The sequence below is a fragment of the Lissotriton helveticus genome, chromosome 9 (genome assembly GCF_964261635.1).
Source record: "Lissotriton helveticus chromosome 9, aLisHel1.1, whole genome shotgun sequence".
Lineage (NCBI taxonomy): Eukaryota > Metazoa > Chordata > Amphibia > Caudata > Salamandridae > Lissotriton > Lissotriton helveticus.
Window position 1 is genome coordinate 79,776,041 of NC_136070.1, and position 16,523 is coordinate 79,792,563.

The 16,523-nt window shown below is 49.9% G+C and overlaps 1 protein-coding gene across 2 annotated transcripts in view; it reads left to right on the forward strand.

The window, feature by feature from the left end:
• Window positions 1–16,523, forward strand: part of FUT8 (fucosyltransferase 8) — a 733,753-nt gene that overhangs the window by 75,293 nt on the left and 641,937 nt on the right. The gene's annotated exons all lie outside the window — the stretch shown is intronic.

The following is a 16,523-nucleotide window of genomic DNA, read 5'->3' on the forward strand; positions in this document are numbered from 1 at the left end:
CCAAATCACCAACAGGTCTCTTAGCGCTTGCTGTTAGGGGTGGGTGCATTCCCTTAGGCACCATGATAACGGATATTTATTAGTACTACAACTATATATATTTATATAGTGCCTAGTGCCCTGGGGTATTTAGACACTACATATGCCTTCCTTTGAATATGTCTTTCCAGAATGGGATACCTTCTGGTTGGAACGTGATTGTGAATACCTACAAACGTGTAGGTTTATTCACACTTTGCAAACGTACAAGTTTGGTTGCTTTTAACCCACATGTGCAGGGTGAGCCACCCACGAGCTGCCGCAATCCGTCCCTCACCCAGACTGCAAACACTGGAAGTAGTGCAGTTAGTGTGAATTTGTCACTTCTTTTTGTGGCTTTGCTAATTAGCAGCTTCCCCTCAGATCATCTGAAATACCAACGCCACCTCGAGCCAGACCCAATCGCAGAAGGGTGTTTTGCTCCACTTTCCACGTGGACTTGTCTCGGTGTCCAGCCTCCTCTTGTTTTTAAATGTGTTTTTATTTTTTTTTATAGTTACATAAAACTTTGTCAAACAAAAACAGTTTAGAATAGTCCATATACATGATGAATATGTACGATTTACTCTCATGTCTTGGATAGAAGGTTACAAGTTCATTTTTGGGTAAGATGTGGCATAGTTCAAAATATAAACACAGAAAGATAAAATATGTAAATAGTCTCAGCCAGCGTCTACATATACAAATATGCTGAATAGTGATGCACTCCAATAGCTCGGACTACATGAGTTAATAAGAAGAGATAGAACTCCAATCTAATAAAGAATTGCTTGCCTGGTGGCAAAGGCTAAAACAAATATATAAGAACACTTCTGTTTATGTGATTACCTTGTAAGTTAAAAGTGTCAGGGGTGATGAGGAACCAATTGCGTCCTAACTATGCACTAATTGGGTCTAGGCGTGTACTATTTGTGTTGCAGAATGGTCGTCGACTGTCCAGCCTCCTCTTAATTCTGGGGTGCTCCCACTAAAGGACTAAACAGTTGTGTTCACACTTTTCTGAGCCACAGACAAGGTTGCTGTGTGGCTAGGGTACCAGTTGGCTTCCACTTCCCTGGACGTGGCCTATAGAGTTCCCCACTCCCACCAGGACCATGGACTTGCTAGGGGGTATTGGTGCAATCAGGGTGACATGGTTACTGTCTAAGTTCCCATGACTGTGTGCCCCTTCGTAAAGGAGATGGTTTGTGAAAGATATGTGTATTGTAAGTCCTTAGCTCGTTAGCCCTCCGGTCTCGCTTTGTGATGTTATTTTACGAGCAATCCTTTACTGTACAATCTCTAACTTGTCTTAATGAGTCATTCTTTTCATCAGGGTTAGTTTTTTTTTTACTCCGTAATATCTGAGTGTGTTTGGTTCAAAGTGCGGCTTCCAAATGTTTTTCTTGGCTAGTTGCCTCAGAGTGAGGGCAGCCGTGTTATTCCAAGGTGTCACAATCTGGCAGTGTCGCACTCCAGCTGTGGGAATGACGCGCTTCGCATAGCATCGCTTTCTCTAACAGCGCCCAGAGGCACCTCCATATGTAGGGGACTTGTAGCGCACGTCATCGCCTAGCACTCACCTACAGCAAGGATCCTTTACTGCTACAACAGTTGCTCCACTGTAAATTCAGTTCCTAGTTCTCAGCAGGTGTGTTAAATCCGACACCTTTTGTGTTAAGCGTAACTTGCCCCTGCACTTCTTTCTGAGCCTTTCACTGACACACTAATACAGATACACACAAAATAGTATATAGCGCTTGCGACTTTTGACTTGTACCGGGGCACTTGAATTTCAGACTGGACACCAAGAAGCCTTGGGCAGTGTCTATAAATGTTTCCTGAAACAAGCTTGTATTATTCCTCACTCAGACCGTCCCCACAGTTTGTAGTATTTTTTATAGCGCTTCAAACTCCCGTAGAGGCCCCAGAGCCCGCTTTTGGAGGTGAAATAGGAGCCTAACCGTTTGTTGTGCCTGGCTGGCAGAGAGTGGGTTTTTTCAGTGAGGCCTGTGCGTGCAGGGACGTGGCAGGGGTGTGCGTGAGGTTCGAAGCGGAGCTCCAAACCAGACATGGCGACCTTGTACTTCCGGTTAGACAGGAAGGAAGGATGCAAAGAGATGCTAGACATATGATTCTGCTTGCAGATAGTACTACCAGTTTCCTTGTGTCAGACCTGCGCCACGTGTCGTCACGCGACGTTCGTTGCACAACTAGTTTATCAATGATTAGAGAAATCTTTCTGTTTGGATCATTTACTCACACCTGGCTTGCGTCGCCAGTACGTATAACGCTTGTACAGCACGCTGTGTGAGGTGTGATTGCTCCTAGGCAGGCATGGTTTATGCTGCATGTTTGAGACAGCTGCGAATCTGTAGTCTGCCTATGAGGCCCCCATGAGCTTCTAACTTTGAGTAACCTCCCTCGTCAATGAATGTTGGGATGGCTGTGCTCAGGGCACAAGTCCTAAAAAATAGAAGTGAGGGGACGCTGACGCCATGACAGGAAGTGACATCACGAAAGGTGGCTTGCACTCATTTGCAGTTTATAGTTATCGAGCTCCCGGTAAAATAAGTGGGGGGACGCCTTTCACCCGCGTGGTACCTCAAATGAAGCCCATGGCTGTGCTGGTGTCTCAAGGTCTCTTTTTTTTCCCCTAAACTGAAACATAGCTATCAGTAATCTAAAATACACTCTTAAGCCATAACCAGACGAAGCAAAGTAAAGCAAAGCCAAGATATGGAACACCCTCCCCATCCACCTGTGACAGACCCAGGACCTGCTGACCTTCAGGAGACTTCTTAAGACCTGGCTGTTCGATCAGTACTGCTTCATCCCCCCTCCTAGCGCCTTGAGACCCTCACGGGTGAGTAGCGGCTCTATAAATGTTTTGATTGATTGATTGAGTTTACACTGTCAATTATGCGGCAATCTTGCTTTTGCTAGTTAGCTACCAGGAACACATACCTTGACAGTACTCTTCCAAAATGCTACAATGTGTAAAAAAACAACTTAATAAAACAGGCATTGGCAAAACCAACAGGACTGGCTTATGTTTTAAAACTGAGCAAATCATTGAAAAGAAGCCTGCAGACGTGTATGACGAAAAACAATTGTTTTATGTATCTAACAGTCATTTAATTTAATGTAAGGCAATTCTGGGTACATGAGTGATGGTAAAATAGCCCCTCATGCACTGCAGTGCTTTTACTCCATAGATAGCGGAATTATATTCCAAACAGCCAGTGGCATAATGTGAGTGAGAATAGCCTTTTGAATGCGTACATCCTGGTTTGAGATATATGTAGGTCCTGTTTCGCTGTATGGGACTTGGCCCTTTTCATTGGGTGACCAGGCGTCCTGGATTTGTCGGGACAGTCCCGGCTTTTCACTAGCTGTCCCAGCAGATTTTGAGAAATTTAGCTCATATCCCTGTTTTTAAGGTCTCGCCTTAGCAGCACTTGCGCTGTCTCTTCGAGACATGCTGTATCTATTGTACAGGCTTTCAGCATGCCCCTCGCTTTTCATTCGTGCCTTTTGTGTGTCTTTTAAAATCTGGTTCTTTTGGGTGGTTGATCTGCCCCAATTCTCCCACCTTTTGTGTATTAGTTCCCACCCACGGCGACTGGACCTTTTACCTGTCTTATTTCTCTACAAGGCATTTGTGTTCGTTTTGGCGCACTATTTTTTTTTTGTTGGTTTCTGGCTGTAACACAAGTGATTGTGTTTTTAGTAACCCTGGGCAATGAACTCCGCTCCGCTAGCGGAGTTTGCGGAGATTTGTTAACTACGCTTTCGATTAAAAACACGGAATTCGGGGGCGTGGCTAGCAGCCTAAGATGGTGGCAGCTTAGAGGGCGAGCTCCGCGGTTGAAGCGGCCTCCAGACCTATCCGGCAAGTAATCCGACGCTGAATTTCGCCCTACGGGCAGGGACTGAAGCCCGGGGCCGGGCGGCACGCCCGACAGCAATCTGATCCAAAATCCGACTGCGGGAAGTGAAGTTGCCCGTATTGCCCACTCCGGCCTTGGGGAGAAACTGGAGCCTGGGACCCGCCTGGCGAGTTAGAGCCGACAGGAAGTGCGGCGGCCGAGGCGTGGAGGAGCCGGAAGCGGGCGCTCGCGACGGAGCACCAGGGTCGGAAGAGACTCGCGAACTGGCGCGACCACCGGCGCCTCTTTGGCTTGCGGGTAAGAGACTGTCCGACGCCGCCCGCGGCCGGTGGGCGCAGGGAACGATCCAGGACTTTGCACGGAGGCGGCCGGACCTGTGCCGGGCCCGGGACCACCATCTTGCCTCTTCGCCGGAGGGTCCGGGGCTCTACCTTGCGGGGGAGCCGAGCCTGCCACTTTGAGGGCTGCAACAGCCACCACCCGGACTGCGGAGGGCCTGACACGGGGGGCGCCGATTTTTTGAGGAGGGGCACCGGGGCTGCCTTTAACGCGCCGGAGCGCGACCACACAGTAGAAACAGCCGCGCAGCTAGCGTATCGGCTCCGGGCGGCCTGGGCACCCTCGCCCCCACCTCGGTGTCTGAGGTAATAGCTTCAACTGCGGGGGTGCGGCCCAGCTGGAACCCCGACGCCACAGAGAAGGGTCCTGATCCGCTGTGGGCACAGAGGTGTCCCCGCTGCTCCACAGATCGGTGGGCGCCCCCCCTGGGTGAGACTGGCACATACCCGGCTGGGGCTTGATGACATCGGGGTCTCCGTCAAGCATACAGAGGCCACGGGTGGACCGGTTCAGGCGCCCCCCCCGAGCTAACGACTTACCACGCCGCCCTGACCACGGGCTGTCTCCACCTCTTCCGTGAAGAGGGTCTACGGGCCCGACGAACAACGCGGCGAATCGACCTCACCCGCTGGCCCCACCAGGCGACGAGGACGACAATAATAGCGCCTTCGGCCCCACCACGTTCAGAGACTGCAGAAGCGGCGGAGGGCCACTAACGGGGCTCCTACTGGGGGGTCCTAGCTCCCTGAAATAACCTGCTCGCTGCGAACATTTTAGTGACATTACAACTGTCATGGCGGGCAAGGGTTCGAAGGGTGGCAATGCGCAGACACGACTCGAGAGGTACGCCTATGACAGATCGTCCGCCTCCCCACCAGACGCTAAAACACAGGCCAGCAAGACGACAGACACAGCGGGAGGGAAGAAGGCAACCCTTGAAGACGTCATGCGAGCTCTGTCGCAGGTGCAGGCTACGGTGGGGTCGATCTCGACAGAGATAACACTGATTAGGGCCGACTTCCACAAGATGTCGGAAAAAGTTTCCTCGATGGAGGTGGTGACCAAATCTTTGGTGGAGGATGTATCGGAGCTCCAGATTAGTGTTGAGCGAATCTCAAACGAGAACAAAGCCCTACGTGCAAAGCTGGACGAGCAGGAAGGGCGCTCGAGGCGGAACAACATCCGCATTATAGGGGTTCCGGAGTCGGAGGACACGAGAGCGATGGACCTCTATGTGGAAAAACTGATCGAACAAGAACTCAAACCCAAGGGTCTATCCGCCTTTTTCTCCGTAGAGAGAGCACATCGAGTCCCGGGGGGTCGTCCGAAGCAAGGAGTGGCACCACGACCGATCATTGCACGACTCTTCAATTTTCGAGACAGGGATGCGATCTTGCAGGCGGCAAGAAATTCTCCCCCAGTCAGGATTCAAAATTCCACCGTGGCGTTCTTTCCAGACTACACGGCAGAGGTCGCGCGTAGGAGAAGAACATTCTTTGAAGTCAAGAAAGAATTGAGGGCGAGAGAACTTCCCTATGCCATGCTCTTCCCAGCCAAATTGAGAGTAGTGGCTGAAAACAAAACGTGGTTCTTCGACACTCCGGAGGCTGCACGCGACTGGCTGGAAGGATGGAGACAGACGGGGCTACCTCGCCGCTCCACAAGACCAAACAAGAACCGAACTAATGGCTCCCGATCAGGCTCCCATGTATCCGGAGGAGATGTGGATCCACAATCCCCACTGAGCGAGGCACATGAAACTGAGATTGACGACGAACAATGAATTCCCGAACTTACTAACCTAGTGCAAATGTAGTTCTGGCCGGGCGGGCCGTCAAGGACACCGGGCGGAGGTCCTCCGTGGACATGGAGGGAGGCCGCCGACTCCGGAGAGTCCCTCACCCCAACGAGCAAGTACTGTGTTTGGGGTTTGGATCAGGCACTCTGCTAAGTTGGGGGGGCGGGCAGTTCAGGGTCCGTCTAGCAGGGGGGCAGGGAGGGGGGGAGTTGGGAAGGTGGGGTGTTTGATTGTTTTGAGTTACTTTACAGGTGTAGATTGGAACCACGAGGCATACACATTATCTATGGCGGGCTCATGTCGAGTTATTAGATCGCAATTTCTATGTTGCATAGACTTTCTTAACTACAGAACCAATGGCACGCACCACACGGAGTGACATCGGGCGGGGGGAACGTGGGGTGGGATGCATGGCACCTCTGCAACTTATGTCCTGGAACGTGAGAGGTCTGGGGGACAAGGTCAAACGAGGTTTGGTGCTACACAGTATAAAGAGGTCCAACCCAGCCCTAGTCCTGCTGCAGGAGACACATCTCACAGGCACAGCCACACACGCCTTAGACAGGAAAGGCTACCGTATGATCGCTCACTCGGAATTCACAAGGGGGTCCCGTGGGACGGGAATACTAATGCACCGATCCTCCAGATTTATACTTCAGTCCACGAAGGTAGACACGCAGGGCCGCTTCGCAGCAGCGCTCGGACAATGGGAAGGGAGACAGCTGAATATAGTTTCGGTGTACATTCCACCGGCGCTGCACACGATAGTTCTCCCAGAGCTTGGAAAGTTTCTGTTGGAACTCCCTGACGGGGACCTCATTGTAGGGGGGGATTTCAATGCAGTGGCACATAACACATTAGATAGGTTCCCGACACGGACACAGGCTCCAGGGCCCTCCAGACTACATGACTTCCTAGAGGCGCAAGGCCTGATAGATCTTTGGAGGCGCCTGCACCCGACTGACCAACACTACACTTACCACTCAGCGGTCCATGACAGTCTATCACGGATCGACTATTTCCTGACACCGGGACATGGGCTGCTCACTGTCGAAGACGTACAAATTAAGCCGAGGGGTGTCTCGGACCATTCACCGTTGACACTGACCCTTTCCAACCCGGAACGGTCCCAAGAGCGCATATACCCGATATTCCCGGGATACCTTAAGGTCCCACGAGTGACCAGGGCTCTCAAATCAGCGACAACATGCTACCTCACGGAGAATACTGGCTCGGTCTCATCCCCATCGGTCCTATGGGAAGCTTATAAAACGGTCCTCCGAGGCCAAGCCATCTCCACAATAACGAGTTATAAGCGCTCCCAGAATATGGAACTACTAGACCTAGAGGACAGACTCGCCAAGGCGAATGAAGTTCATATGACTAACCCGACCGGGGACACGCTCCACACACTACGGCTGTGTCAGCAACGTCATACTGATCTTCTACGCAGTAGAGTGATCGAACGCATAACGGCCATTACGCATAGGATTTATGACGTAGGGGATAAGGCAAGTAAGCTCCTAGCCTGGCTAGAGAAGAAGCGGGAGGGACAGAGGACTATCCTGCAACTGAGAGACTCTGTAGGAGCGTTACACACCCGTCCTGCCCGGATAGTCGAACTCCTGGCTGATCACTTCCAGGCGGTGTATACCTCTGACATAGAGGTTACCCGGGAAATGGCGGAGACGGCGCTCGTGGGAGTGCCCACCCGCACACTATTGCAGGAAAATGTTGAGGACCTAGAGTCAGACTTGTCGGCTGAGGAGATAACATCGGCTATCGCGGCACTACACCCGGGAAAAGCCATGGGTCCCAACGGAATTCCGATTGAATGGTACAAAACCATGTCGGAAACGCTCGCAACACCGCTACTCAACATGTACGTAGACCGCTTAGAACGAGGACGCTTGCCACCTGATCAGTGCATGGCTACCATTGTGGCGATCCCAAAACCTGGCAAGCCCCCTGAGGATTGCGGCTCCTACCGGCCGATCTCCCTCCTCAACGCAGAAAGCAAAATCCTAGCGAAATTATTAGCCACCAGGCTGCTGCCTCACCTTGGCCACCTCATACATCCAGACCAATCGGGATTCATGCCGCAAAGAAACACGGCGCTGAATCTCAGGCGCCTGCATGGTGTCATGGCGAGAGCTCCGTTGTTGACAACCGACGCAGCGATCCTTTCACTGGACGCCACAGTGGCGTTCGACTTGGTAGAGTGGCGGTACCTCTTTGCAGTCCTGCACCATATGGGCTTCGGCCCGAAATTCATAGGGTGGATCAAGCTACTGTACGAGAAACCTGTGGCGCGGGTGACTGCAAACGGACATGTCTCGAGAGTCATTGCATTAACGAGGGGCACGAGACAAGGCTGCCCGATCTCACCACTACTGTTTGCCCTGGTTTTGGAGCCATTGGCGACTATCATTAGGACCACGCCACTGATGAGGGGCATCGACTGGGGTGATGGCTGGGAGGACAGAGTGTCCTTATATGCTGATGATATGCTAATATACCTGACTAACCCGGCAGAAGGGATTCCAATATTACTGGCATTGTGTGATCGGCAGGGTATTGCATCGGGTTACAAGATTAACTGGACGAAATCGGTGCTCTACATGCTGCATGGGACCCCGCCACGTCTGGAGGTGGATTGCCCCTTGGTGTTGGAGGAAGTTTCCTTTAGATACTTAGGGATTCAGATCACCCGCGATCATGTGACCTTTCAGGATATGAATCTGAAACCGCTGCTCGACAGATTGAAAGCGGACGTACGCCACTGGAAAACACTCCCGCTGACGTTGTTGGGCAGAGCGGCGCTTTTCAAAATGATGGCGCTGCCCCGGTTCCTCTATGTTTTGGAGAATACACCGACACTGGTTCCGCCTTCCTTTTTCAAACAGATATCGGGGCAACTGTCAGGACTGTTGTGGGGAGATAGCCCGGCAAGGATTGCACAAGTGAAACTGATTAGGGATTGGTACAGTGGAGGGATTGCACTCCCAAACCTGGAATTGTACTATTGGGCGGCGCACCTCAAGGTGATTAACCAGTGGTTACACGCACCGCAGGAGGACCCGGCGTACTTAGCGGACAGGCGGCAACTTGGCACTAATACACTTCTGGCCCCGCTCTATAACAAAGGCCTATTGGCGAAACTGATCGGCCCGACTAAGCACACTGTAACGCTGTGGCATAGGGCTCAATCCCGTCTGAAGTGGGGGGGGGGTGATTACACAACTCACACCCTTGTGGGACTCTAGGGCGCTGGGAAACTTGAGACGGAGTAAAGGATTTGACCACTGGGACACTATAGGGATTTCCACAGTGGGAGATCTGTGGACAAGAGAGGGGGTGGTTCCGTTTGACACTCTGAGACAACAATATGAGCTGAACACCACTGAGACATATCGATACATACAGATTAGACATGCATTGCTGGGCGCACTGACACCTGGTATTCAGGTCCCGGAATCGACCCCTTTAGAGGACCGGCTACTCACTGATTACATGGAAGCTAGCGCCACATCCCTCACATATCGTAAACTAGTGAATAATTTGCCTGACCCATTACAGAAATTGAAAGAGAAATGGGAGGATGATGTTGGTGCCCTGGATGAGGCAGAATGGAATGCCGCAATGGCATCGCCTAGAGAGGCGGGAATATCAGCAAGGTTCCGATTGGTACAGTTCAAGATATTGCACCGAGTGTATTACACACGCACCACACTACACAAATTCCAGAGGGCAGATCACCCATATTGTCTATGAAATTGTGGGGAGGAGGGAACGCTGTTCCATACCCTTTGGTCTTGTCCGAACATACTAGACTACTGGAAGCGTGTGGCACGCACGATCGCCCAGACGCTGCAACTCCCGTTCACTCCTGACCCTAGAATTTGTTTGTTGAATGCATGGGGCCCGACCGACCTGACATCACACGGGCGGACATGGGTGGTCATAGGGATGATGTTAGCGAAACGAGACATAGCGCAAAGATGGGGGGCACCAGAGACACCGACTTTGACACAGTGGTGCAAAAATATGGATATGCTCATGATGGTGGAGCGGGCGGTGTATCAGCAGAGGGCCAATCCACGTAAATGGAACAAAATATGGCTGCCATGGAATGTTTATAGGGGGGAGCCTTGTGAACCTCTACAGGAAGAGGAAGATATAGATAGTTCAGAGGAGGAGGAGGATGTAGCGTAACAATGGGACTGCGGGTGGGTGGGATGGCAGGGGGGAGGATTGCCTAGGTACTGTCTCGCCCTTCTGGCGTAAGGGATGTTAAGACTACGTGTGGGTGGTGCATACCGGCCCCTGGCCTGACGCAACTAGAAAGCTTACGTATACCTGCTATGCTTCTGTAAGACCAAGCTATACACCTGAATGTTGTTTGTTGTTTACTGTTAATGAAAAAAGAAATGTTGCGATTCGAATTGCATATCGCGGAATGTTGACGCCACGTGTCTAAATGCTTGACCTAATACATAAACTGGCATGATGCAACAATAAAAAATTTAAAAAAAAACAAAAAAAAACCCACGGAATTCAGGCAAAAACTCTGTTTCTCCACGTAGTGAAGTCAGCTACTAAACTGCACCCACAAATGCTTTGATAAAGCAACTTTACATGCTAAAAAGCATATAACCAATTCACAAAAGTAAACTTTGAAAATGATACATATCAGGCAATGAGAGAGGTGATGATTTTGGGGTCCAGCCTAACCTAGGGGGAGGACCAAGCAGATGCCTAGAACACAAAGAGCATATCATGCTGAACAATTCAGTGGTGATCTCATATTATAGTATCCAATATCAAAACATTCCTCAAGGGGCAGCGGCTCTCGGGCTGAGCTGAGAGCTAATACTACAAATTATACAAAGAGCTGCAGTTCAACTAGTCCTTGCTAGGTGCCCCTCAAGTTAAATGCTTTTTCATTTGACTCATGACGGAGACCTAGTAACGACTAGTGGAACTGCAGCTTCATGAAAGGGATTCAATGCTTTTGCATTTGACTTGTGAGGGACACCTAGTAACGACTAGTTGAACTGCAGCTCTTTGTAGAATTATTTTGATATTGGATACCATAATATTCACTGCCCACTGCTAATCTCGTCCCATAATGCTTTGCAGGGCCTTTGGTTGGGATTGTATTTTTGCCCATAACTGTGCTTGGGGTGGTCCTATGAGGATGGGACCACCACTAAATCGTTCAGCAGGATATGCTCTTTGTTTTCAAGGCATCTGCTTGGTTCGCTCCCTAGGTTAGGGAGGATCCCAAAATCATCACCACTTTCACTGCTTGCTAAATTTTCATTTTCACTTTTGTAAAATGACTATATGCATTTTAGCATGTAAAGACAGAGATACTTGTTATTTTACCAAAAGTATATGAGGTCTCTGTTTTATTAATTGGGGAGTCAGACCGAGCAAGGATGCGGAATTCACAGAGTTTTTGTTCAACTTCGTGGAATTCCGCGTAGTAGTACTCCGCCAACTACGCCCACCCTTAGTTTTTAGTTGTTCCATTATTGTTTATTAAAGTTGTCTTAGCAATACTGTTCCGATCTAGCACGAGGCATTGCAACCCTCCCAATCCCCCTTGTTAAGAATGGCAGTAGCCCTGGGATGTCGCACACCTTTCAAATTGTTTGTATGCACCGCTTATCGTGCTTTTCTATCACATCAGAGGAAACCATAGGGCCGGCGTGTGCTGGGGCTGCCGCAGAGGCACAGGACTTTGTTTAGGCATGGTGCAGGGGCACCACAACACCTCCAGCCCTCCTAGTCATCTTCATTGCTCTGTGCGCCTGTGCGGGATGTTCAGCCTAAAAGGTAAGTGCTTTCCAATACTTCAGTCGCTAGGGAGTTAACCCAACACCAAATTAAAAAAAAAAGTTTGTACCAATACTGTTCCCGTCCAGTGCATGAGGCATTGCAGCCTGTCCCTTGTTGAGAATGGTGGCGTCTTTAGGTGGACGCGCGCCTTTCTTATTCTATGCTCATGCCCACTTGTTTTTCTATCGTGGTGCTTAACCCCTTCCATGCTACACTGCTCGTGTGCTCATGACGAGCTGAGCTCGTCATGAACAATGGGATTTAAGGGAGTTTAGCACCAAGAGTGAATTGCTGTAGCATTCAAGGTGTTAAGCCTCATCCACAGCAGCAGAAAACTGATGACACTTCAGAGGACACAATGTGGCCTGCATGTGCTGGGGCTGCCCACAGAGGTACGGGGCTTTGTTTAGTGTTTAGGAAGGGGACAGCCCATGGTGCAGCCACCAGGTCATCTCAGTCACATACCATTTCTTCCTTCCCCAGCAAAACAGAGTGCTGGTTTCACATGACATGACTGCACTTCCTCCCCGCCACTCTCCATTCTTCACCTCCCACTTGATCCCACCATGATGTGTCACATTACACTTCTACCGTTCTTCACCTCTTCAGCCACAGCGTTTCCGTCTTGCAGCGTGTCTCCAGTGCGTGGCTTCTTTTTTCGGTGCTTGTAGAAGGGGCCCTAGTTTGTTGTTTGTTACTACATTTTCCAAGACGGGCTCTTCCTCACACTCCCCCCCCTCTCATCTCGCAATCCTATAGACCCCACTACTCCCTCCCTCATGCTCCATGTCTCCTCTCTGTACTGCCTGCTAACACATGATGCCTTCCTGCACCTCCTTACGCTGTGCACTCGTTCACCTCTCGCCCCCCCTCTCAGGATACCCCTCCCACTCGTCTCTGTGCTGCTCTCACTTAAACTCGGAAACTGGAAGATGTGTGCAGTCCATCTCTTTCCTTGCTCTCTCTGTTCGGATCACAAACCTCTCGGTCTGGTGCACATCCTTGGTACCCCGCCGTCAACTGGTGGGTGGTCATTGACTCTCTAGACATCTGCCTCACTTTGAGGTTAATAAGGTTTGTTTTGCGAAGAGCAACCAGTTCCTCTCTCTCTCTCTCTCTCTCTCTCTCTTGTCCCTCTCTCACAAACTCTTCCTGCCTCTCTCATGTGGTTGGCTTAAAGACTTTGAGCACAGTTTCTTTCCCCTGCTTTGTCGAGATTGACGTCCTTCAATCCCACGCTCTCCTCCTCTATTTGGGGCATCTTCTGCATATTCAACTACTAGGAGTCAAGAGGGGCAGAAAGGACTGGATCGCCCTCCACTCAGTCCAACACTAATCAAAAAATGACCCAGTCCTCAAGGCAACACAGAAATAAGTAGGGCTGTAAACAGTTCTAGATCGTCCAAAGAGCACTCTAATTATATCTCTATTCATAGAGATTATAACACTGTTTCAGGCTGTTGCCAACGTTAAAAAATGAGCCCATCTCTGATAAACAGAAAACCGTCCAACACAGTACAGACATTCACTAGAGGGACAACATTTAGGAAAAAGGTGTGAATAGCTAGATGACACCTCACGGGCGCACCACCAATGGGGCCCCTGGTTGGTACTCACCAGGTCGGCCCTGTTCTCATCATCGGTGTCAAATAGCTTAACGAAAACGTGTCCAAAACCCAAAGCAAGGAAAATAACAGTGAATGGTGCAGTGTACAAACAACATATATGTGACACGGACTAACAACGTTCAACATATAACACACACAAAACTGCGCAGCAAGATACTACTCATTACTTTATTTATATCTTCTTGTTGCATTGCAGTTTAACATGTAATATAAAAGGGTGAGATATGAATACTACCTATCGCCTCATACTCAACCTGCATCTTCTGCATAGACAGGTGCGCCATCTTTAAGTGTCTGTCACCTGCTCTCCCATTTTTTCTCACACACTTTCTGCTTGTTTGTCTGGATTTTATTCAGCACTTTGTGCACACACTACTTATCCCTCTCTGTCTTCCTAACTATTCTGTGTAGCTCTCACCCCTATCCATCAACCAGCGTCCTCTCCTTACGGTGTACACAGCCCGCTCTGAAGCTCTCTCCTCACTCTGGCTCCCATGGGCTATGTCTGGGACCCCAGGTCCAAAGCCCAGGTGCATTGCGGCTGTCCTGGGCATTGCTGTGCTGGTCGTCATCACTCGGCTGCTCTGATCCTGGACTGTGGCGATGGTCCTTCTTCTCAGGCTTGTCATCCTCTTCCTGCTTCCCCTGACGGTTGCCCTGTCTCCCATGGGCCTTGTCCAGACCAGGGTCTGCACATCTGGTCAGGGCTCCTTCGCAGAGCTAGTGCTCAGGAGTAATCTGTCCAACCTGGCCAGGATAATGTGCTGCCTGGCTAAACACTTACAAGGTCCCAAAGGTGAGACCTATTGGCTATGCCAATGCTTGTTTTCTTTTAGCGAAGATCCCATAAGGAGGCTGTTTTTTATGTTCTCAAAGGCAGGACAGTTAGTAGCTCTCCTCAGAGCATAATTTAAATACACCCGTGTGGCTCGGTTTAAAAATTATTTTTAATGTTCCTTGGTGCCTCGCTGTGTTTCTATTAACCCTGGGTGGCCAACTTCACTACGCTCGCAAAGTTTGCGTAGTTTGTGCTACTTCGTGCTACGTGAATTGCACGTAGCACAGTGCAAAACCGCATAGCGTAGTTGGCATTTTTTGCTTGCTCGCGGTCCTCAACGTCAAGTTGGCGACCGCGAGCGAGCAAAATGACATCCCGGCAAGGCTTTTTCCTCGTTCGCGATCAGCAACATCAAGTTGGCGATCGCGAACAAAGAAAATAGACCTCCCGGCAACATTCTCAACGCGGGGGGGGGGGGGGTCAGGTTTCTCATTGCGAGTGGTCGCGTATTCTTGCGACCGCTCGCGATGAGAAACTACCAGACCGCGTTGTGAAAGCCGCCGCTTGAGTAGATTTTTACACTGAGAGATGCCGTTTTCAATGATTGCATAGTTCGGACAAGCATCTGGCCCTGGGCAATCATCGCAAACAGTGCACTACGCAGTTCGCGTAGCGCTACGCACATCTTGCGAAGTGCACTTTGCATAGCTACGCAAAGCGCAACTACGCGAACTACGCCCAGGGTTAGTTTCTATGTTGATGAGTGCTATCATTTGTCATTTTGTTCCCACGGCTCATGTAAAGTGTAGTCTGTCCTAGATGTTTGCTAAATGTCCCGAGGTTTGGTTTTCAACACCTGTTTAACTTACCTTTTCATCCTCTGCGCTATTTTTTTCACATGCATGTTATTTATAAGTTATTTGCGGCTTTGCAGGCCACAGAAACGCGCCATCTGTGTATAGTTCTGCAGACATCAGTTCCTCCCTAGCGCGGCCTTGTGTAGGGCTGTCGTAATGACGTCAGCAGTAGGTGACGCAGGTGTCTTCTGTGCCTGCCCGTGGGATGGGGCATGACGCTGGACTCGAGTCACCTACGTTAGAACATCGGTTACCCCCCTCCAATCTGGACAGTTCATTCTCCGAATGTCTTTAGTAGATTTACCTTTGGGGGCATTTCATGCCCATTTGGGGAGGTGGGGCGCGTTAAAGCATAGGGCTCTTTGTTTAATTTCATTTGTGTTGTTGACGCAGTGGTTATCTAGTCTGCTCTTGTTAAATCCTCCCATTCTGCTGACGTTGATTCGACTAATGTAAGTACTAATGGCTTATTAATGGTGGTCTTGGTTGGTTCTACGCATGGTGTGGCTCTGGGGTTCACGGCCACTTCTGGGCGCACTAATAACCGTTCTACAGTAAATCTCCTGAGGGTACAGCCAGAATAGGATTGGTGTTTGAGTTAATGGACCTACATGATCAGAGCTGGACACCACTACCTTGTTTACTGGGGTGGGGTGGACGTCCAGGTACTCGACACCCCCCCCAACAATACAGTCTGTGAGTAGCTTACCCAACTCAGTTTTTTTGTTGCATTCTGGGACATGCAGTTCTCTTTATCCAGTTCTATTCTCAGGACTAAAATGATCTGCATGCGAAGAAGGCACCTGGGCTGAAGAATAGACTCCATCGTGGGATTTGGAAACTTTAGAGCTGAAGGCGGAAGGTTTAGGAGTTATTATTCAGATCAAAGAGAGAGAGAGGACTAGATATGCTAGCCCGTATCCCCTGTAGCTGTGTGAGCTCACACCGGGCGCCGCGGAAGGACGAATAGGTCCAAGGAGGAACCAGACCGAACTACTCGGTCTCTTTCTCTGCCAGGCGACCCATGAGGCTTTTTACAGAGAAATAACAGAACAAGCTTGAGGGAATCCCCCTCTAACAGCTACAGCGCCTTAGCGAGCGCGACACATAGCCAACAAAAAACACAATCACTTAATATAGTTTATTAGTTTATTATTTAATTGCACTTTTTCACTTAACTCTTTGGTCCTGAGGAAAGCCAGCTTATAATAGAAAAGGCACTGGCAGAAACATGTAGACCACACAGGACATGGGAGATCATTAATCACTCCACTTTGTCCTTTCGCCTTTTTAAACAGCTAACGGAGGCCCAGTTTATTAAACACTTGTTAACCCTCGGGTGCTGGGACCGCTTGTATAGCTTTT